The 25,155-nt window shown below is 40.7% G+C and overlaps 1 long non-coding RNA gene across 2 annotated transcripts in view; it reads right to left on the bottom strand.

Annotated features, from left to right (window-relative positions):
- LOC135217065 (uncharacterized) overlaps positions 1-24,589 on the bottom strand; it is a 57,666-nt gene extending 33,077 nt beyond the window's left edge. The window contains exons 1-2 of one of the 2 annotated variants that reach the window (XR_010315031.1): positions 24,507-24,589; positions 10,946-11,018 (exon numbers count right to left, since the gene is read on the bottom strand). This is a non-coding gene — a long non-coding RNA (uncharacterized LOC135217065). Of the gene's footprint in view, positions 1-10,945; positions 11,019-11,224; positions 11,482-24,506 lie in introns of those variants that run through there. The other variant, XR_010315030.1, reaches the window with a different exon arrangement.
- Positions 24,590-25,155: the final 566 nt, after the last annotated feature.

Raw genomic sequence — 25,155 nt, 5'->3', positions numbered from 1 at the left:
AAGAGAAGAAAGATCATCCTGTTCTTGAGTCTTATCACCAGGAGGATATGTAAATATCACGTTTACGACTGCTTATCATTCCTCCCTTTCTCCTTGTCCCGTCCAGCTGCCTGGTTCTGGTGTTACCTCTGCTAACCAGGGCTGCAATCAAGGGCCGAAGGGACACTGCAAAGAACTCTCAGGAATGCCCACAGTGCACCCCTAGAGGTGCACTGACAGCACTACCCCGCTACTGGGCATATACCGTATTGAACAGAATGGGGAACCAGGGTTTTCAGATTCCATGTTTAGTCTATGGATCTTTAAATTTTAAAGCTCTTTACATTTATTTTTTTATCATCAGATTTAAAATGCAATCGTAGATGACAAGGACACAAAAATTTAAATGGGATGATTAGAAACGAAGGTAAAATTAGTATTAATAATCAGCAAAATGCGGAGGAACCGGTAACCAGGGGTTTTGAAGAATTTGTCATTATCGAATCAAAATCATTTCATACAAAAAAGAAATGAAAAAATCGGAGGCCTCTTGCGGTTGCAAAACACATCTGAATATCAAACAGGGTCCATTTCATAATAATTCACGTAAGATTTGTAATAGACGGACCAAAGCTCTTAAGGTGCGTCCACACGGTCGAACAATGTCCGACGGACAAACATTGTTACCAGTTAACAATTGTCTGCCGGTCTTTGCCTTGTGAGCGTAGTAAAATCAGTGGTATACAACCTCATCTGGTACCACTGTTTGTTGCCAGAACTACTTCAATCGTTTCCCCGCTTATGACGTCATCCTGCTTCGCCTATGATATGGTAACAATGTGTGTCCGTGTGGACGCACCTTTACTTACAAACGACTACGCAACACGAAGCTGAACACAAGCAAGTAAAAAACTCAGTTGCCTCGTGGAGAAAGTCAAAGCTGAAAGGAGAAATATTTAAGAAAAATGGAATATCTGTCATATGCACTGAACAGATGAAAGATACAAAATGCGCAAATTTTAAGGAAAGGTTTCACGTTGGGAATTCTTTTATATTTACACTTCGACTAAAACGCCAAGTTGCTATCGAAATTATCATTGTTTCTTTGTTCTCGAATATCTCATAGAACCATAATCGTTGGAGGGCTCCCTTTGTTCTCATTTTTTATCGCCTGCTCCTTTCTTGTCAACGGTCAGCTGGAACTGGCGTTTTCTACAATCACTCGTGCACAACCAGATGCAAAAAATTATTCTACGACCCAGTACCGATGAAAAGGAGTCAGAATGAACGAGAAGACAATTTGCCTTTCAAAGAGGTGGGGAAAGTGAAGCTCACAGAACTGATGAAAACGCAATGGCATTTGTAGACAATAGAAGTTAGATTGCTTATCCTTATTTACATGAATTGTATCAGAAGATGACTTATATTCATACTGCGATGACTATGATTTTCTTGTACCATAGTATCACAGAAAGCGCTCTTAAATCTTTAGAACTATTTACTGACTTATGATCCATTGGTTGCCTGTAGCCAAAGTCGTTTTTGCAAAACAATATCGCTCTCCTCTCTCCTTTTTTCTTTAACGTCCAAAAAACCGGTTGGGAGAAAAACATGTTCCTATTTTCTTATTTTTTGCGAATACCAACACACCTTTATTGCCAGAGCCAACCAACAGTGGAAAAAAAAGCAGCAAAAAAGCATTCCTGCACTTATAAAAAAAAATATCGGTCCGCTCACCAAGGGCATATATATGACTGTCACACAATTTGAGGTGTGTCGTTCGTCTGTGGAAATGGCCAATTTCTTTATACTTGGTATAATGAACACAAGAAAAATATATGAATATATATCATAAAGCTTATTCACAGCACTTGATAACTACGTGGCCTTCACGCCGATCACGACTCACGTAAGTGGTCTTCCAAGGTCTATCTCCCTAGAACGGCTCCTCTTTTGAATCGGAACGCTAAAAATTAACTCAATCTGAAACCACTGTATCCTTTCCATATGCGTGAGACAAATGGGGTCGTCAGCCCTTCTCTACGTCTCGCACACACACAATGTATATATGTGCGTGTGTATACACACACACACACACACACATACATATATATATATATATATATTTATAATATCTATATATATATTGTCACGAGGAGGGAAGGCCAAGAGATGAAAATGGTTCTACAATGACCTTGGCAACTGACACACTGACGACTTTGGTTGGCTGCCCTCCTGTGAACAGAAAAGATTTAAGGCAAACTTACAATGTCCACTAAATACATGTAATTCACTAAAGGGGATCAGAAGAAGATATGCATGAGCTAAAAATAAAGTCCTGTGGCATTACCAGTTACTGTACAACTGACACACTCAAAAGAACATGCCACTCTACTACAGATATGTACAATGAACTACACTGGGTTAATACTTGTAAATGAAATGGGAAATAGGAAGCTTGCAAGGGATTGGTACAAGGAAAAAATGTATAACACTCTTCACACTAGTCTGGAAAAGTTTGACTAGATATGGCACTGGCATTGGCAATAAGAGGGTGGCACCATTGTTCTACTGGTGACACACAACACCAGCACTCATACTCGGATCTGCAATGCAGGTATTGTTCCATTCACTATACCTTGTCCGTGGACGAGACATGTGTAGAATAGAGCCAGTATGCAGGTGCAGAGAACATCAATGGAAATCAGCATTGCACTTGCTTCAAACCCAGGGAGAATGGGGTAAGAGGAGGATGCACTTCAGGTTATAAGCAGTGGCTACACCCAACCATTATAAGTACTTCTCATCAAGCCCTTCATCATCAACTGGCTAGCGGGTTCTTACGTGGACAGACTAATGACCAGAAAACATAGTCTACTATTACAAGTATGTGCACATCTACACAAACTGCATGCGTCTAGACTCGAACTCATGTCCGTCGGCCTCTCCTCTTCTGATGCTGCGAGGTGTTGTCACCTTTATATATACCAAGAGATGACCATCGGTTCATTGTTTGCTTGTTGTGATCACACTTGGCTGGCCTATTGTTTCATATTCTTTCGAGATGCACAATCCTGGGAGGTAGTTGGAAAGGGAACTATAGGCAGCCAATACGAGAGTCCAGAAAAAGGTGAACGAAAGATAAGTCATTAACATCAGAGAGAAAGGGTGATGGTGAATGGAGAACCAGGTGTGAGTTCATGTCAGGTAGGCGCGCAAATGGCACACAGGTAGGCAATGGGTTCAGTAAGATCACTCCCTAGCGATTTACCACAATGACTTCGGTACTCTCCTCAAAGGCGGTGAGGCGTGAGTTGAAATTACTTCCTGCTTAAGTTTGGGTGAAAACGCAAAAATGACTTTTGGGATGTATGTCTTTATTATTTACTTACTTGTAAATTACTTATGAGAGAAGACTATGATCAAAGGGACTGTTTGTGACAGAAATAAGGTGATACATCTCTGAACACTACTTTTACCTCTTCCATCTTCCTTTAATCTACTTGAGTGCAGGAGAAGCAACAACAAATGCACAGTGACGTTTATGACAACATATACTCCTCTCTCTCTCTCTCTCTCTTCTCTCTCTCTCTCTCTCTACTCTCTCTCTCTTCTCTCTATATATATATATATATATATATATATCTCTCTCTCTATCTCTCTCTCTCTCTCTCTCTCTCTCCTCTACTCCTCTCTCTTTATATTATATAATATATATTATATATATATATATATATATATATATATGCGCGCGCATGTATCTGTATTATGTGTACACACAGCCAATCTATCTTCACCACACTCGATTCTGGAGCATTCAGCGGCATTGCTAATGAGTAAATGTTACGTAATTTTGATCAACTCGGCCAGCCAGGAGTTATCTCGCATAAAGAGAGTATGTAAACCTCTAAGAAAATCGTTCTTACGTGTTTTTAAACATACATAAAATAACAAAAATAAAACAAAAAAATGATCTCTTCAGGAGGAAAGGTATGTATGAAATTAATGTAATTTAAATCTGGGTTCTGCTACATCACAAAAGATCAGAGATTTTATCTGTTCTCGAAAGTAAACAAACATAGAAACGTAGCTATGGGAAACTACCAAAGAAAGCATAATAATCATTCTAATGAAAAATACTGTAATATTGACCTTGAAGTTGCATGCGTTATGATATATATATATATCTATATATATATATTATATATATATAATATAAGTATATATATACTAATTTATATTATATATGTGTGTGTGTGTGTGTGTGTGTGTGTGTGTGTTGTGTGTGTGGTGTTGGTGTATGTAGGGATATACACACATACACTAAAAGTAAAAATTAAAACGTGGGATCTCAGTGGACCTCTCGTTGTTACTGAAGGAAGGTTTCAATTTTAAAGTGCAAGGACTTTCCACTACTGCCAGCTCCATGGTCGCCACCCGACTAGAGAGAATTGAAAATGAGTCAGCATAAACGGGGATCACTATTTTCTGCACGATCCCGTATAGCATTGAACGGTGATTTTGCTAAAAGCCTGTTTGTTCTAACAGATCTTCCTAGGTGTTCCAACCATCGCACACGTGCTTGGATGGATTATGGAATTTAGGGCACAGCCCAAACGCTGGGACCTGTAAGATCATTCAGAGGTGAAATGAAAGTATGGCTAGATGGAAAAATGAGAAATGAAATGAAAATGATAAACTGATGACAATCCTGCACTTGAACAGGACTGTACATCAGCAAAGGCCATTTTACTCTCCCCCCAGCATTCCGATCATCCAAAGTTATGAAAGATTGTTTTGGCTAAGGGGCCGTATACACGTGCTTGGCGCATCGTTTTCCCCACGTAAATTGCATTACAACAATTACACTCGTATTCATAAACAACGAGATTGCAGTTCTGGGGTTTCGGTTACTTCGTACTTGAAACTAACAGTGGTGGACTTAGGTTTAACTACTACTACCCTGACATTAAAGTTACATATTCACCTTCAGGAATCACCAGAGCAAACTTTGTCAACTTGCTCCTGAGATGAAGACAAATGAAAATGTAGTCAAGCTCGTGTCCAAGAGATCCTATAGAGACAATGCATTACTTTGCCTGTCTGCACCGGTGTACGAACAGTCATTCGAAAAATGTTTTTTGGGGGGTAATTGTCCAAAAGGCACTTGCTCTTTTCAGCAGTAGCCTACTAGTAGTTCAAAACAACAATTATCCGGGAAAAAATGTTGCACGTAGCATTCGGCGTATTCGAGTTAACCAAATAAGATACTATTTTACAACTGTTACCTTCGCATGATATATAGCAGAAGTTATACATAGCGGGAGCAGTGAGTGGTTGCCGTTAAGGGAGGTTTTTCTTCCCCCGTTAAAATAAAAACGTGAGAAAACATTTTATTTGGAATGCAAGAATTCTGTAAACATAACTGTTGCACGTTACAATGGATGGCGATTGTTGCAACTTCAGGTAAACATAATCACATAATCACCCAGGCGACAGACCTTGAGAGCAACAATGACCTTGTTAATCATGAGAGCGAATTGGTATTTTATAAATAACTTACGAAAACAAAGGTAAACCTTTTCTGATGTTTGCCTCTGGAGAAGGGGAGTACAGACGAACTTTTTTTTTTTTTTTTTACTCAGGAAAATTTATGCGCACTTGCTTCATGGCACCTTCAAATCTTTACGAGTTATCTTTTAGCTTAGTACTATCCGTGGTATGAAAAATGATCTTGTTATTACCTCGATTTATGCAGTATTAGCGAAGAGAAGAGAAGAAAAAATATCAAACTTATCAGAAATGTTAAATCCAATGCACACCTGTTGTAGCAAAAAGTTGCTAAGTGGATCTGGGTGCCTGAGAAATAGGCCTCAGCGGTGGAAATCAATTCCTCGCAAACTCCACGAGTGACTAAATGCTTGATGTTGCATGCATATAATTTGAGTTTGTGCAGTATGTTTTATCTTTAGAAAATTTCTTTAAATATAATTTATACATTATTTTGTAGTTTTGATTATTACACCAATCCTGCTCTTTTTGTCAAGCACTTGACGAATTGCAACAATATTTATCCACATATTTCCAGTCTTTACTTCCATACTCATGATAGATAATAACTTCATCGAATCAGCTACGCAAATTTATAAATGAAGAGGCGCTAGAGAAAGATTTACATCTCCCGTTAAAAACAATTTCGCTTTTGGATGTGAACAAAAGACTGCTTTTAGCTATATCTCTTTGATTACTAAGTTCAACTGTTTTACTCATTTATCTCCTATCACAGCGGTTTCTAACCTGGGGGTCGTGACCCCTAGAAGGTGAGAATTTTTTAAGGTTTTTGCTCGTGGCATTTTCGTTAAACCGTGGTTTACCTATCATTTTGTTGTAGCTTACCTTTTCACAAGGTTTGTGAGGACGAGACAGAGAGGCAGATATCTGGGTATACTGATGACTTATTACAGATAAACATGTTGTTGTTGTTTAAGATTAAGCTGGCTTTATGCTAGCACGGGCTCTTGCTCAAGAGCAGCCCGTAGAAGATAAACAAGGCTTATAAACACAGCTGCGGACGGATATGTAGTACCTGACCCGCAACGAGAGAAAACTGACTCAGGGCAGCCGATTTGTGTTTCTTCACCGACACATACATAAATAACTACAGACCCAGTTTGCGCACATACATGATAATTATATTGGCGGAAAGGTCGGAAAATTCTCTACAGAATGACATAAATTAGAAATTGGCAAATCGTTGTAGTGAGATAAAAATAGTGAAGGACGTTGTCCTTACAGGTTCACCATTTCAAAATTCATTGTAGGGTTGACGGTAATATTCTGAAGTTTCGTAGAGTCATAGGATGAAAAAGGCTAAGAACCACTGTCCTAATCGGTGTCAAAGTCACAAACTCACTAAGCCAATCTTACTATAATGGGCATTATGTCTGTCCATCCGTCTGTCATGCAATCACGGCCAAACGGCTGGTCTGATGGGCATGAAACTTGGTAGGGTTTTAGTGGGGTCCCCTAAGATGGTTTATAATGGGGTTTCAAGCAACAAAAGGCACCAAAGGCGCCCAGAGGGAGCAGGGTGCCTTCCCCAAAACGGGGCTGGTTCAGCCCGTAGCCTTAATAATGTTATGAATTCATCATACATAATTTTCAGTATACATAGTAAATAATATATGCGAGTTTCGATTTTCGGTACACGTACTAAATATGACTTACTGTCGAATACTATGGGGATAAGACATCAATGACACCAAAGACGGTCGGGGTTGGGCAGGATGTGACAGAGATAGTGAGAGGGTGAGGAAGTGGGAGAGGGAGAGTAGAGGCAACGCCATCTTGAATTGACAATTCAAGATGGCGTTGGTAGAGGGGAGGTTAGGGAGAAGAAAGAGGTTAAGAAACAGAGAAGGTTGGAGAGAGAGAGAGAGAGAGAGAGAGAGAGTGAATTTACCGGTTGTCATTCAGTTACCCCGGCAGGTTAGTACAGAAATTTCTGGATAAGAGGGACAGTCGGCACAAGGTGGTGTAGGGAAGCTTCTTTGAGTTCTTCATAGTTTTTCCCCCGGCAACGCCAGGTTGGTCAGCTAGTAGTACTAACTGGAGTAGTTACTATCCTAAACAACCAGTAATGAGCGATATTATCTTTAAATTGGTTTCAATGACAGAATAGAGCAGAATATAGCACTAAAGCCTAAGGCCAGGCGCTCAGATTTATGAAGTCATTCAGCGTTGAGAGGGAAAATTGTGAGTAGAAAGGTTTGAAAGGTGTAAAAGGAGAAAACCTTGCAGTTGCACTATGAAAATAGATTAGAGAGGGTGGAAAAAGTAAAGTATATCTTAGTTTTACCAGACAAAAGGGCTGATCAACAGCTCTCCTAGGTCTGGCCCGAAGGATTAGATATTTTTACGTGGCTAGCAACCAACTGGTTTCTTAGCTCGGGACCTACAGCTTATTATAGGATCAGAACCACATTATATCGAGAAATAAATTTCTAATCGCCAGAAATCAATTCCTCTGATTCTTCTCTGGCGGTCACAGGAAGTGAACTCGGGCTGCAAGATTGATAGTCGAGTACGGAACCCACTCGTCCAGTGAGGAACTGGAGAGGGTGGAAAGAAAGATAGATATATAAGAGAATACGAACGTTGTAGCCAGGGGACGAAGGGACGCTGCAGAAAATTCTAAGTACTGGATGGTTGTGGTAATAAATGGTCGTCACCCCATACTATATAGTGACGTATTAACACTAGAGCGACCGAGGGGTCACTTTGACCACAATTTCACATTCTAATTATGTATTATCGGTAGCTTTTCTCAAACAAGCATGATTCTCCTTAACGTTTCTTAATTCACTTCGATGTAAGTTGAGCTAAAAGGAAACTGAAATTAGTTTATTGCTCTGCGAGATATGCCCTTCAAACCTTCAACGACCTAACGGTCATTTTGACCGCTATTTTATATGGGAGTGCTGTTGTTTATTTCTATGTGGCAATATACAAACATTTAAGTGACTCATTATCAAGTATATGATACATAGTTTGTCACTGCTGAGGTTAAATGCAGTGAGTATATCCTCCACGCGCTCTCTCTCGGAAAGCGAGACTAACATTGATGTCTTCCAACCATATCATCCTCCGATTCTGGAGGTGATCTGATAATATCTGACGGCAGGGAAGAATATATTCCAAATGTTGGAAGCTCATCCGCGTCTGATGAAAAAGCAGATGATGAAGATGATGATGACACAATACAAAGTAGAGATATATTCTATGAAGTAAATGCGTAAAGGTCTGTGAAGGTCTGCTCCATGGTTACCTCCCACTCAGTTAAGGTTGCCATCAAACGGCTATATGCAGCATTTAAAACTAATTTATGTAGGTACAGGTCTGGGGTCTTGGTATGTTTTACTTTAGAATTTTAGCTTCCAGAAAACGGATTAAGTTTATGGTTAGGTTAAGTAAGAGTTTTGGCAAATATTCATCACCTTATATAATTTTCAGAGGATTTTAACGGCATTTTCTTTCTCGCATCCAGAAAATTTCTCATTATAGGAGTTACAGGAAAATCTTCATAACCATGCAAAATTTTCTCCAGACAGTGATTTCCAGAGTCGTGTTTGGATGTCTGATGTTAGCAGATGGAATTAATGTTAATTTTATCAGTAACTCATTGTACAAAAATATTTATGCAAATATCACCGTTTTCAAACATTTTGAATCTCCAACGATTTCAAAAATATTCATATTTAGGTAAGTTAACCCCTGAATTTGTGTGTACAATGAATTCTATGTCTCCACGATCCTTGGACACGTCATGACCTGACAAGTGGAAGCAGCTCCGGTAACACCAAAGTACCATGTAATATAGTACCACCACTACTACCCCACTCGACTACCATCACTACCACCCCCGTCGCTCGAGACCAGACTACCTGTACTGTTACGAGAAATTTAAAGATCACATTTGGTTTATTTGGTGATGATCAGTATCTTATTCCTGTCCACATTTGTTGACGGAGTGCTTCCCGGTTCTCTAGCTCCAGAACAACATATTGGGAGAGTGGTTGATTTGCAGGACTCCTGTGGTGTCTTTACCAAGACATGGAAATCCATTGAGCTTGTATTTTATTTTATCTCTGCAGCTAACCAAAATTGAGTTATCAACTTGTCTGGCCTGTTGGCGATATATTGTATGAATGAGGTACCTACATTTTGTTGGGAATAATTGCTCATCCAGGGTTATATTTTCGTGTAGTGTATACCAAGCAATGCACACACTGATCATTCTTTCCCAAACTTCAGAAATCAAAGGAAATTTATCGTTCTGCAATCGAGTGGGAATTGTTGATATGACATCAAATCCAATGGACTTAATATTTTGACGAAAAACGGAGGTCCCAAAATTGCTTATCCAAGACATGTCCCACTGGCTGTCCTTTAGCTAGTAGTCCTTGGACCTGCAGTCACATACATATACCTCTTCAAATGATGTGGTCCAAGAATCATTCTTCAATTTCATGGGAGCTTCAATTGCAGTGCACTTTTCTGTGTGCTTGATAGGGTAGTCAGTCGCCTGTGAGTAATCTAAAAAACCTTAGAACATTTCCTTGAACAATTTGACGCTTGGCAAACGATGTAGGTCGAGGCAATAACTGTAGAATATCTTGGGTCGTCACTCTTCCGGTGTCGATGTTATGTTGTTCAATAATCTTCCTGCGAACATGGAGCAGACCTTCACAGACCTTTACGCATTTACTTCATAAAATATATCTCTACTTTGTATTGTCATCATCATCATCTTCATCATCTGCTTTTTCATCGGATGCGGATGAGCTTCCAACATTTGGAATATATTCTTCCCTGACGTCAGATATTATCAGATCACCTCCAGAATCGGAGGATGATATGGTTGGAAGACATCAATGTTAGTTTCGCTTTCCGAGAGAGAGCGCGTGAAGGATATACTCACTGCATTTAACCTCAGCAGCGACAAACTGTGTATCATATACTTGATAATGAGTTTCTTAAATGTTTGTATATTGCCACATCGAAATAAACAACAGCACTCCCCATACCTAAAGGGGCGCCGCCCCTAAAGGAACGGAGGATAAGGATAAGGTGAAGTTGTTCAAGAATAGTATATACAAATAAAAAATGTAAATCTACAATAATAAAAAGTAAATATATTTGATTAAATACGTTACTTTATTACAAAAATAAAGAAAATCTACCTATTGAAGTAATTTATCACAAGAACAACTTCACAAAAAATAAAAAAAATAAAAAATAAAGATTATTCCCTACAAAAATTTTAAAGGTAAATTTTTACAAAAAGTTAACTGGAAAATTGTTAAATTAAAGAAAAAAAAAAAGGTATTGACAAAATCAAGAAAATTGGTGACAAAAAAGATCACAAAACTAAACTTGTCGGGGGGAAAACATACGTCTTACATACCTGTTGCTAGAGAGAGCAGCTTTATCATGCGTGGAGCTTTACCATTATAGAACAGACTCGCACCAAACAAATCCTGTAAAAGACCAAAGCTTTAGAGCGGTGCGTAAAACTCTAAACATTGCACATTTTGGGCGTTCAGTCACGTCGGATTATGGGTAAACGCCCACAGAAAAAATATAGGACTGCCAAAGATTAGTAAGTGACTAAACATGCTACGAGATTCGAAGATCCCCAGAACATACACAAAATTTGCAATATATAGTAAAGTTCCAGTGTTACCTTGCAGAAGCCCGGGGTTTATTATAGCTTGGCCAACGAAGTGACAACGAAATCTCAAGCGCCAACTGTAGTATTCTAGTCGCGTGATAAACGTTTTCGTAAGCACCTCACAACAGGACTAATTACGCTACGATAATTTAGAAGGAAATGCGACACTCCCGATGAAAAGAAAAAAAAAATTACTTAGCAACCTCCTCTTAAATGTCTAACGCCCAGAACGATGTTATAGTCGAAGGTACGGAGGTTCTAACGAAATATCCGAAGTTCCGAACTGGAACGAAGTTGTCGTTTGCCAAGGACTCTAAAGTCTTAAAAGTTTCTTGCTTCTTGGAACATGACCGAATGCGGTCCATGGATATCCTTGAAATCGCCAACTTTGCATCGTCTTTCATGGAAGTTTATAATACAGTAAAGAGTAAACGATAAACAGATTTTCCTGAGCGTGACTCGTAGTTTCTTTTAAGGCACACGAAATCATTTGTATCATAAGCCTGTCGCATATTTCTTTTCATCACTCTGATGAAATAACATTAAATCGCGTAGATATTTTGTCATAACGTTATATATTGAAATATTCTACACACGCACACACAAACATATATTATATATATATATATATATATATATATATATATATATATATATATATATATATATATATATATATATATATATTATATATATATATATATATATATATATGTCTATCACATTACGTGATTCATATACATATATCGAACTACAAATGTCCTTTAATATCTAATTCGCTCTACTCGGAATTAATATATTTTCATATATGCTTAACCGAGGGGGAATTTATTAAGCGATAATAGAATTGGCGATCGCTGGTTCGCGCCTGTCGATCGCCAATTCTATTATCGCTTAATAAATTCCCCCTCGGTTAAGCATATATGAAAATATATTAATTCCGAGGTAGAGCGAATTAGATATTAAAGGACATTTGTAGTTCGATATATATATATAATATATATATATATATTATATATATACAAAAATATCAAAAAATCATGCCATCAAATGTAAGATTGAAGTCAAGAAACAGCACTTCTCCATTTTAGGTTACAATAAGGACTCTGAGTATTTAAAAACGCTCGAGTCATTATTTATCAAAAGACTTGTTCCCTCATTGAATAGCGGTAGTTCTTCGTCTCCGCTATACCTGGCATAGTCTTCTTTCGACCTCAATCTCATTTCTAGTTATTCTCTCTCTCCTTTCTTAGCGAATGGTTGTTGTTGTAGTAGTTGTGTTTTAATGTTCTTATTTCACTTTTAACTTTGATTTATGCTAATTTTTAAACTTATAATTTTAAATTTCAAATTTTAGATTGTAATTTTTATTAGTATTTTACTTTTATTAATTTAAAATGTACTTTTATTTTAACAGACTGATGATGCATAAAGTTCCTTGTGCGAAATGTTTCGAATAAATCCTTTATCTCATCATGTGTCTTCAGCTTTCCTGAAGTTATATATATATATATATCTATATATATATATATATATATATATATATATATATATATATATATATATATATATCTATATATATATATATGCTCACGTCTATAGAACGCCTCGCCTTCCCAGCAGAGTTTTAGTTATGTTTAATTATAAAAGTAGCAGCCATGCCGTCTTCTGAAGCGACTGTTGTTGGGAGATGTGGGTATGCCGTAGGACTGATATTTCCGGTCTTGACGGAAGCTTAGGGTAAGAGAGGCAGGTCACAAGAGTAGCTAGGCTTCGAGATGGATTTTAGGGACTTCTACAATAAGACCTATTTCCTTCCCAAATTTGCTGGCGTTGTGTTTACCACCTTTCAGGCAATGCTCGAGGCGGTTTTTGGAAGCCCCCGTGATTCGAAACCAAGCAGTATCGCTCTCAGTCGGCTGCGAGACGTGATCTCGGACAGAGGTCAAATGGCCAGCCTCCCAAAATTAGGCCTACCCACGACGCACTGGTGGACACGAACCCCAGACCTGAACAGAGGTCAGACCGCATTCTTCTACAAGGATACACAGAATATTGCATAAAGGTACGTCTGAAAGTGTAAACTTCAACCCAGCACCTTTTACTACCATACGACTCTTGCTAAATTCATTTTCAATTCTCATTTTTACCCCTTCTACATCAGAAGCCCCTTTGTCCTCATCGGGCCACGTGCTCCCCTTTGTGACTTGTTAAGGACCAAGTTTTCGTGCATACCTCAGTGAACCATTCGAGTTTACCTTCCCCAATGGTAGAGAATTAATTAGCCTTAATCAAAGCAAGAAGTCATTTTTCCTTTTATCTCGTTTAATCTGGGATTCTTTTCCAGATTCCATGAGTCACGTGCCGTCTCTCTGCCGCAAGTGTGCATTAACCCAAGTGAATGAAAATCAGCTTGAATTGAATGAGACTATAAGCCCCAACGTGGGGGCCAATATCAATTAACTTTTCTCCAGGCCAGCACGGGCCTTTCTGTAAATAAATAGTTTTAAAGTAAACGAGCGGAGCTGAGTTTTCTGGCGACCTTCCCTCTAAAGAAAGTTTACGGTAAGTTCAAGCAATTCCCTCTTGAAATCCCTAAATTACTTCCGTTTACGTATCTAGTCTCTCACAAGGCCCTATATACGTAAAATTGGCGAATCTTGCCTGGATTGAACCTAGCTTGCTTAAAAAAAAGCTTGTAAATCGCGTTATCCGTTGTAAAACGTAAACTGTAAATTATTGTACAAAGCGTAAATCAAGCACACTTGCAGGGAAAGAAGACACACTGGCTCACGGTAAGGTATTCCATTCATTAATAGGATTATTCTATAACCAATGTTAGCTTAAGGTACGTTTAAGTATTTTATTGTAGAAGTGTTTAAAAGAGCGTAGGTAGAAATCTTATTATTGTAACGGCGAACGCGCCAGAGCTTTATTTTAGCGGCGAGCAAACAATTTGCCCCGCGAATTCTCTGTTACTTCGTGCTGTCCTCGTCGGACGAGACAGAGCACGTGTGTAGAATAGATGCCAGAAAGAACCAGATCAAAACTAGGAAGTGCTTTGCCAGGGTTTATTGCTGCGTTTGAAAGCCTAGCTAGTTAGGAGTGTTTTACTAATAGTTACGGCAAAAGAAGTGTACAATTCTTTTGTCTGTGATATGTTAGGGTATTCATTTTTAACTTAGTTTTCATTCCAAGTGTTGGTAACCGCTTACCTCTCAGCTTGAATTCAGCTTAGAGCTCTCTCGCGCCTGCGCGGTCTCAACCAACCTTCGTCTCATTCACAGCGGCAGCCATGTTTGTTTCCTCTTTCAACAGTATCTAAACAATTTAAGCAAAGTAACGTAAGTCACGAAGTTTTAACGTAAATAATATCGATCTCGGTACTAGTATCTATCGTCCTGCCAGAGAAATTAACGTAATTCACCTTGAATAAGAAACTAAACGTTCGTGTTGTAAATCGCCTCGCATTTACAGGGAATCAGCTGATTCGCCATCAATGCTAGCACACCGTGGTGCTAACCCGCTCTTCTCGCCTCACGTGTTTCCACCTCGCATCGACACTACCTCGCGCCTGAGCGAAAATTTCATTTCACTTAACGTAACCTCATTCACAATTGTTTGCTAACATCGTTTTCAAATCCTTACCGTAATTTTTCACTTGTCCTTACGTAAAGTTAACGTAAATCTTAAAAGTAGAGTCACTTGCAAGAATTGTTAACGTAAAACGCGTCTTTGTAAAATTCATATTGAAACGCAAATCATTTCATAAGCGCAAGCCGCTAACATTAACGTAAAAATCGTTCACCGCGAGCGAGTTAATTTTAAATTTTTAAAAACGTTATCAAAAGCAAATTCTTTCACAAAAAACGTTAACGTAAGTAGATAATTTAACGCAAGTTGCGTCATATTAAACGAACACATTAGTAGTTCAATTCAAATATAAGGGAGTTCATTCATATATCATTTTTCACCCTCTCCGAGAGAGAGAGAGAGAGAGAGAGAAAACCAGAACCCAGTATTCACGAAGCCAAGAGTACTACATCTTACCATTAATTATAGCATGCCGAATTAACATTATGTTAGTCTCTTGTGTCTTTCATTTACACAGCGTGATACGTACGCGCATGTGTCCATTGCAGTTTGCAAACCTTTATTTATTTCATTTACCGAGTACTTCAGCGAGGGACTGAGCATTTTCAATTATCATTACCTGTCGTTGCCCGAGTGGTCTTTTCATTTTCTTTATCACGAAAGACTTGCGTATACCGCAAGCACAATTCGCACAGTGTGCCACGCAAATTCATTACTTCCTGACAGGGAAGTCGTTACCAATTTAGGACTGGCCACCACCAGTGCACGTCAGGTCTTATCATTTTACAGTGCCACTAACTCTGACACTGTCCATCGACTGGCTGCTGAAGTACTCCCACCTTTTACTTTCTCTCCTCCACTATTACCCTCTGCCATGAGCAGTGCCATTTCACTTCAGTATATTTAAGTATACTGCATGTAGTGTCGGGAACACCCCAGTGCTCCAGCCTCCATAAGTGCCATTGCACCTGTACAGCCGTACAGGTAGCCATTAAACCTGCGTGTCCGTCCTTACGGAACGCCCAAATAATTAGTGTGTCCGTGTACAAGGGTCAGTGATCCTTCGGAACACTCCTAAGGGAACGCCTCCCCAAAGTGCCGCAATACCAGCACTACTAGTGCTGCCCAAGGAACGCCTCCTCATAAGTGACCCCGCGCACCTGTACAGACGTACAGGTAGCCCTATACCTGCGTGTCCGTCCTACGGAACGCTCATTCATTATAGAGTATCCACCATTTTTGGATCACTGAACCAAGGAACGCTCCTCATAAGTGCCGTGCACTGTATTGGACCTACAGGTAGCCCATTCCAGCGTCTCCCAACTTAGGAACGCCCTTAAGTGTGACGTACGCCGTACACTCCATTTGATTTTCCAACCTCTTTAGAAGGTGCCAATCCAGAAGTGCCACCAACTTACGGGACACTTCCCAAGTGCCACAGAGCACCCAGTCTTCTCAGACTTTTTCTCTACCACGTCGCAGAACACCTTTCCAAGTGAGTGCCACTTTCCCCACAGTAGGCACTCCTATTCCATTCCGTACCCTTCCTGGCCATTATTTTCATTTTCATCAGCCTCTACTACAGCTAAGGGAAATGTCTTCCCCTGCTTCCCGTGACTTCCTTGCCGTAGAGCTCGAGAGGCTCCGAGTCCTCATAACTCTGGGCAAGGAGGCCGGTTACACTGGACCAGCACTAGACCAGTGGATAAAGGCGCAGCAGGCTGCCGCGCGCCTGCAAGAAAAGGAAGAAAGGGAAAACCAGAGAAAAGCCGGAGAAGCAGAGAGAAAAGAAAGAGAAGCAGAAAGGAGGCAAGGAAGAGGAGCGAAAGCATGAGCTCGCTCTCAAGGAGAAGGAACTCGACATCAAGCGGGAGAAGGCCCGTAAGGAGAGTATCCTAGCTCAAGCCACTCTGCCAGCTTCCAGCCCTGCACCCACTGTCTCTCTTAGTCCCGCCGTCTCTGGTCAGCCTGACATCCTTTCTATTTGTGAGCCTGGTCCTGATCCAGTGCCGGAGATGGAAATTCCTGCCGCATCCTGCCAGCCTTTTACCTTTTTACCGCCTACCTCCTCCCTTTTGGAAGAGGTAAGCCCACCAGTTGACCCCGGACTTGTTTCCGAGGGTGATCCAACAGAGGACGTTTCACCTGTGCCAGAGCACACTGCCAGCCTTGGTGACTCCACAGATTCGCAACCTGTGGGGCCATCTCGGTCTTATCATCCAGTGCCACGGAAGAGGTTCTGGAACACGTTCTGCCGAGACTGTGGCCGCAAAGGTCACATGTCTGCCAACTATGGAGGGTGCGCAAATTTTAATATTCCTGCCATCGCAATGGCCGTCACCAATCCTTCTTCTCTAGGACCCCCAGCTAAGGGCCCTATAACCGTCGCACGCCTCCAAAGCCATTATCAGCCAAGCCACGTCAGAGCCTACGACGACTCTGGCGCTCAAATCTCCCTGATACGGGAAGACCGAATCCCCCGAGGGGCAAACGTCGATAGACGTCATTTAATCACCATCGAAGGTATCAACCATATCAAGCTGATCCTTCCGACCGTCCAATTGAGGGTCACCAGACCCCATTTTTCCAGAATTTGTACCCTTGCAGTTGCAAGCTACATCCAGGAGGTTACGACCTCCTCCTAGGGCAAGACATGAAGTCTCCCTCACCACAATTCAAAAAGCCTAGGGGTCCTAACCCCATGTCAATTCACTCCAAAGCAAGGAGTCACCGAAATTCTACTTCCTCTAGGAAGTACATCCACCAACAGTCTCCACCGTTACCAAGGAGGGAGATTGACCATTCACAGTTCCGTTGCAAAACCTGTAACGTAATAGGGCACTCTACTAATTGGCCTAGGTGCCCTAGCAAACTACCAGCAGCGGACACTGTCCATTTTCCACAAGGCCTAGCCTTCAACAAGAGACAGGAGCCTCTGTCTCCCATTTCCAAGGGCACGCTGAGAGGTATTGCACCTCCGGTACCCGTCACAGGTCCAGTCGACCTCAACTCTCTGCCAGTGCCACTTGGCAGCACTGAGCAGTGCCCAAGCTCCGTCCAGCCTGGACGTAGAGCCACCACAGGACTTGACTTCTGCGCCTGGCCCCGAGCTAGTGCCGGCGCCTAACCTACCCACGGATCCTCCTACAGGAGATCCTCCAACAGGCATGGAGCTTACCACAGCCCATGGCCAATCACTAGTTCCTTCTTCTTCATCCTTACCTCTGTCGCCTGAGGATGAACCTCCGGCAGACCTTACCTTTGTACCTCCTCTGGAAAACCAGGAACTGCCCGACCAGGAGGCAGCCTGGAGTTTTCCCCTCACGACGGTTGCCGCAGCAGCCGGAGTGAGGGCCTCCCCTGCAGTAGGTTCCACCTCTACGACGGTTGCTGCAGAGACCGAAGTAGGGTGTTCTCCTGAAATCCTTCAGGCTACCGCTGCCTCAGCTCCTGCCGGCGTTTCTGGCCTTACCCCAGAGTCGTTGCCTCCGTCTACTCCTAGGACTGGTATAGCCAGGTCCTGGAGGAATAAGAAGAAGAAGAAGAAGGGACGTAATTAACATATTTAACAAAAGGAGCCACATGCTCTCTTGACACCTGTGCCCGAGGTACAGTGTCGCATTCATTTGCAGAATGATCCTGGCACCTACCCAGAGAAGGTAGCCAGCTTGATCTCTGCCAGTAGCACTAACCCTCTAACCCCTAGCCATTGTAATACTAACCCTCACTTAAATATAATTAATGGTACCTCATTGCATTTCCCTCCTGGTAAATTAACCACTCATCATCCCCAACGCATCATTACCTCTCATTATGTATTTTAACAGTTCCGTCGCTGAACTACTGCTGTGCGTACCACACTCTGGAATGATTGCGTCTTCATTTAACTGTATTGAGTAGGTTAGGCTAATGATTTAGTACCAGGGCATTATGGTAGTAGCAAGTAGAATTTTAAGTACCTTATCTAGGGTTAGAGTAGACTGTCGTCACAAGCAACCTGTAGTTATTTATTAGGCTAGACTACATCACTATATTAAGTTAGGTAGGCCATTGTAGTCAGCCGTATCGCTGCTCAAAAAACTTCAAGTTAGAGTAGGAGAACTGGGTTGTCGAGGCGATCAACTTATTTAAGCCAAGACCTTCACGCCCGAAAGGGAGTGAATGCCTTCTTAACAGGGGGAGCTGCTACGTCTATAGAACGCCTCGCCTTCCCAGCAGAGTTTTAGTTATGTTTAATTATAAAAGTAGCAGCCATGCCGTCTTCTGAAGCGACTGTTGTTGGGAGAGTGGGTATGCCGTAGGACTGATATTTCCGGTCTGACGGAAGCTTAGGGTAAGAGAGGCAGGTCACAAGAGTAGCTAGGCTTCGAGATGGATTTTAGGGACTTCTACAATAAGACCTATTTTCCTTCCCCCCAATTTGCTGGCGTTGTGTTTTACCACCTTTCAGGCAATGCTCGAGGCGGTTTTTGGAAGCCCCCGTGATTCGAAACCAAGCAGTATCGCTCTCAGTCGGCTGCGAGACGTGATCTCGGACAGAGGTCAAATGGCCAGCCTCCCAAAATTAGGCCTACCCACGACGCACTGGTGGACACGAACCCCAGACCTGAACAGAGGTCAGACCGCATTCTTCTACAAGGGATAACACAGAATATTGCATAAAGGTACGTCTGAAAGTGTAAACTTCAACCCAGCACTTTTACTACCATACGACTCTGCTAAATTCATTTTCAATTCTCATTTTTACCCCTTCTACATCAGAAGCCCCTTTGTCCCTCATCGGGCCAGTGCTCCCCTTTGTGACTTGTTAAGGACCAAGTTTTTCGTGCATACCTCAGTGAACCATTCGAGTTTACCTTCCCCAATGGTAGAGAATTAATTAGCCTTAATCAAGCAAGAAGTCATTTTTCCTTTTATCTCGTTTAATCTGGGATTCTTTTCCAGATTCCTCCATGAGTCACGTGCCGTCTCTTTGCCGCAAGTGCATTAACCCAAGTGAATGAAAATCAGCTTGAATTGAATGAGACTATAAGCCCCAACGTGGGGGCCAATATCAATTAACTTTTCTCCAGGCCAGCACGGGCCTATCTGTAAATAAATAGTTTTAAAGTAACGAGCTGAGTTTTCTGGCGACCTTCCCTCTAAAGAAAGTTTACGGTAAGTTCAAGCAATTCCCTCTTGAAATCCCTAAATTACTTCCGTTTACGTATCTAGTCTCTCACAAGGCCCTATATACGTAAAAATATATATGAATACTTATCACATCACCGTGATTCATATAAATCATTCGAGCTACAAATGTCCTTTAATATCTAATTCACTCTACCTCGGAATTGATATATCGATTCCGAGGTAGAGCAAATTAGATATTAAAGGACATTTGTAGCTCGAATGATATATATATATGATTGGATATATTACATAAAACTTACTGTACTGGTGCATGATTTGCAACCAATATCACTATAATTAAACGTACTTAGCCCTTGCACTACTGCTGTGAAATTGATACTTCAGTTTTTATGCAGGATATTTTTATCGTAATGAAGACGTGTGACCAGGTTAGGTTGTAACCCGCAAACTTGTCTCCCTCAACGGCGGAAAGCTACGCATCCAGGAAAAGACTCAGAGGTACATTATTATTATTATTATTATTATTATTATTATTATTATTATTATTATTATTACTGAAATATCCAGGCTACTGTGGCTGCCGTGTTATCACAGACTAGGAGTTAAATGCCTCCTTTGTGTAGGCACTGAAAATCCCTGTTTTGGGCGTTTCCTCAGAATATTATTTCTACTGATTTTTTCGTTCCTTTTGTTCAATACAAGCGTTTCATTCTGCGAATATATATATATATATATATATATATATAATATATATATATATATATAATATATGCACACTAAAACAAATGGCCTACCAACAAGTCTCACAGGTCAAAGAATACTTAGCTGCTATCAGCTGAGCCACTATTGTGTTGAGATTTCACTAAAAACATTTGTTAGTCAAAGGTGTGCAGCCTGCAAGGTAAATCCCTAGGTACTATCAAGTAGTACTTGGATCCCATCTTTGTTTGTGACTTTTGCTAGTCAATTTGTAGCGACTTTGCCTTTCTTCCGAGTTCTGTGTTCGGTCTCGATGCGTGGGAATATTCTAATTATGAGGTTGAGACCTGATTATATACGCATTTTGAATAGGCTTCGGTTTGGACGAACCACCGCTGATCATGTGAAAATTATGCAAGAGCGCCTGATTCTAGTACCACCGAACACTGACTCGGCCGAGATTATTGTTGAACATTACTCTACCCTCAGCAACAGCAATCATCTGAATGAGTTCGCCCGTATGATTTTCGACGACAAAGAAGAAACAGAAAAACAAAAACACAAACGTTACCCACAAATAAGCGCTGCGTTTGTATGAATGCGTGCTTTTGAGTGGTTACATTTGCTACATGTCTTCAAATTGTCAAATCGTATTGCCTGATGAAGTGCCAGTGTCTATCTCTTCAGATATGGTTAGAGTTGTGTGTGCTATTATAATTGCACTCGCTTTCTACACTTAGTGAGAAAAGACTCTTACTTCTACTTTTAGCTTTCATCATAATTTATCAGGTTGGGGAGTAGAGGCATACGCCCTTCCTCCCCCTTCCTTTGTATCCCCTGACCTCCATATCTGTCGCTTGAGGTTGTACTTTACTACCCCTTCTGTGATTTCGTCACTTTTTGCCCGCGCTATAATATATATATATATATATATATTATATATATATATATATATATAATATATATATATACTATATATATATATGCATACATAGGCTACATACATATAAATTGACGTGCCATATTCATATTTCAATTGCTCAATCATGGATAAACGGCCATGCAAAACATTTCTGCAACATATCCCGCTTCACGCTGTAAGTTATTTAAAAAATGACAGGTATTATTGTAAAGAGGATGTTACAACAAAAGATTTTGGGAATGACATCACTATTTACATGGATATACCCAGTCACCGAAATGATTTGAATAGTAGACTGATGGCCAGAATATCTAACAAACAATGACTAACAGTTCTTCACCATTCCTTTGTTCAGTTCTCCCGGCTGTAGTCCACGACGGAGTACATATTTGGATAGCAGCTGCGTCATGTCAGTTACCATGCGTGAGTATAACCAGCGTCATTGCAGGCAAAATAAACATCTGAATAAGAAACATCGGTAAAAGAAAAAATTGGCTGTGGGTATAATGCATACAAATATAAGGTTTAAGGGACAAGCTTTCGCTTTCGCACGGAGTAAAATAGAGGAGCAGCGAGATAAGGATACTAAATAAATAAATAAATAAAGTAAAATAAAATAAAAACAATAAAAAACGTTAAAAAGAGACATTTTAAAAAAGCAAACATCTCAGCCTCGAGGCTCGAACTACGGTGCTTAAGAAGATGCCGTCAACTCATTGGCCTTGCGCCAACTATATATAGCTATCAATCATTCCAATCAAACCCCCTGACACGTGCACCTGTAGAGAAGGCTCATTTCCAGTGCGTCGAGCCCCCAAGGCATAATGATGCGCCATTTGCCTCTTTCTATCCTGCGCTTTTAAACTTCCTGTTAAGTAAGATCCTTCCTCTCCAGTGAATGTCTTTCGCTGCGTGTGGCCTGCACTTTTCACTTTTAAGCATTCATTCTGTCCGCATAACAAACCTTCTCAAATCACTCGTCCTTCCTTTGACGGACCCATGGAACTATACACTTATAGTTCCATGGACGGACCCTAACTTCTTTGTCACTTATACTGTGCAAACAATTCTTGCAACAGATTTGCCGTTTCCTTATTTGCATTCAACATCCTCATTTTATCCGTACAGGGCCTAGGGTTGCAAACGCCAAGATCCGAGTCATTATTTAGTGACTCACACCACCTAGCGACGCGAGACTGCAAGTCTGTTTGCTTTCTTAGAATCGTTCGGAAGTGAAAGCGAAGAGGACGCGGGCTTCGGGAGAAGGGATCGTCAGCCATGCAAAAGTATTTCCTACCACCAAGGGGTTGGCAGTTCTTCATTGGAAGTTCCGTAATTTGCTGTACATCCGTGTACCAAGTTTTTGGTGCATAGGATATCAATGTCCAGGTTGTCTGTGTGTATATGTACTATATATATTCATATGTATATATAATAATATATATATATATGTGTGTGTGTATATAATTTATATATACATACATGTATATGAATCAATATATATATATATATATTATATTATATTACATATATTTATATATATATTATATATAATACCTTCAAACTTTCTTTTGAGTATCTCTTTTGCATAACGTTGACAAGTCATTTTTCCCCTACCTGACAAAGTACTCCCAAGGAAACGTGGCATAGACGCTGTCGATAGTTTTCCCAAAACAGAAGTTGACTTTGATCATGATCAGACGATGGGGAATCATCTCGACTGTTACAGAGTCCAGTGTTAACGACAAAATTAAGCAAGAAATGATCTCTTCTTTATTGCAACGGGAATTTAACAATGCATCTCTTTATTGGGGAGTAATGTTACTTAAGCATTTAACAGATTTTTCAAACACTTTTTTTAAAAAAGGTTTATAAACGCCTGTACTCTAGAACACTGTGATAAGGATAAACATGAGCTTCCTGAAGGTAGCTATTGGGCATGGGACTCTTCTAAATGAAAATAAGACTTACGAATAGTTACAAAAGACTATAAATTTGCGCTAAGTTCTACTGACGAGTGCATTTCCGACTATTTCACCGGCCAAGGAGCAGGGAGGACGGCTACGATGAAGCAGAAGCGTGTACATGGAAGGGCGGATGGGGCAGATTCTTGGAGACTTTTAAGACGCTTTTCATTCAAGTTTCCGAATGAACAGGTTACTTGAGGTATGGAGAATGAAGATGTAACTATGCGAGTGATGTTGGCGGTTGCCTTTACAACAGTGATTACACTGAAGACCAGTATCAAAATTGAGGAAATGCCCTTATTGGTTGGCTCAATAACGCTACCTAATGACTATAATTATAGCAAGCAGAAGACTAGTACTAGATTTCCACGTTCGTCTCTTGATCCGCAGTGTCACGCTCTGGTTTTCAAATATAGGGAAGAATTTTCAGCATCCCTCTGAGGGGAGATATTATTTATTCCAAGGGAATGCAATTGATTTAAACCGGTAAGAAATATATTCACTAAAACAGTATGAACTGTATTATTCGTAATGTCTTCGCTTTTCCCTAAATGTTGTGGCATTCCAATTAAAAGTCGGCAGGAGCTAAAATCCGATGAGAGAGAGAGAGAGAGAGAGAGAACATAACCAGTTATTGTCGCCTGGCAATGATAAGCATATCCTTTACTATGAAGTCATAGCCGGGATTTCCCATTTTGACCGAGAAACGAAATGGAACCCTCTTGGAGACAAAACTTTGTGCACCTTATGAAGATTGTGCAGTAAAAACTGTTTCTTTGCCACTCATTTCGAACTACACTGTTTGCACACATAAGGAGGAAATATTGGTAATAAATTATGCTTTCCGTTAATAACTGCAGAGCTTATATTTCTTATAGGAGAAAGGGTAAGTTACCGTTATACATAAAATAGGTTCTGCATTTGTTTCAACAGGTTACTGATATCACGCAACTCTTTCAGTCTGAAATAGGATACGTACGCTGCATGCGATGTTCACGTTCTCGGTCTTGCCTTGGAGCTCCACAAATGAATGCTCCCTCTCCCTTGGGAAGTGTCCCCAACCAGTGCCCGTCCACCGGCCCCCACCCTCCGCCTCCTCAACTTTTCACAACACACTACAATAATTGGCAGCATGAGGCCTGTTGTACCTCTAGACCTACCCACCATATGTACAATGTGGTTATAACAGACCATTGTCATGCATTACATTTGAGAAATAATGACATGTTCTAGGTTCAATTTATTTACTCAGTTTAGTATTGTAACTTGGTATCTACTTAAAGGTTAGTAAAATATACTACGTAGATCATCCAATGCTGGAAAAACATACATTCCATTGGTCCAGGGGTGTGTGTGGGGTGGGGCGGGGCGGGGTGGGGGCGGGGGTGAATGGCAATTTGTTGCGCAAGTTCTCTATTTTTCTCAGATTCGTTAAGACCTTTAACGGGCAGGACCGAACGCAGGAGGAACCAGTCATCAGTGAAACTTTGCGCTAAGGGCTGCAACAGTCTGCCCAGGTAGCAGCAGGTGACAGCCACAGGGTCTACCAAAAGGTCTGAGGCATGTGAATACTGCGAACAAAAACTGAACGCAGTTTCTTCAGTACATCGGAAAGTGAAAGTTTTTCG

The sequence above is a fragment of the Macrobrachium nipponense genome, chromosome 7 (assembly GCF_015104395.2).
Source record: "Macrobrachium nipponense isolate FS-2020 chromosome 7, ASM1510439v2, whole genome shotgun sequence".
In the NCBI taxonomy this organism is placed as follows: Eukaryota; Metazoa; Arthropoda; class Malacostraca; order Decapoda; family Palaemonidae; genus Macrobrachium; species Macrobrachium nipponense.
The sequence above is the reverse complement of the archived record's forward strand: the minus strand, read 5'-3'. Positions and strand labels throughout refer to the sequence as shown.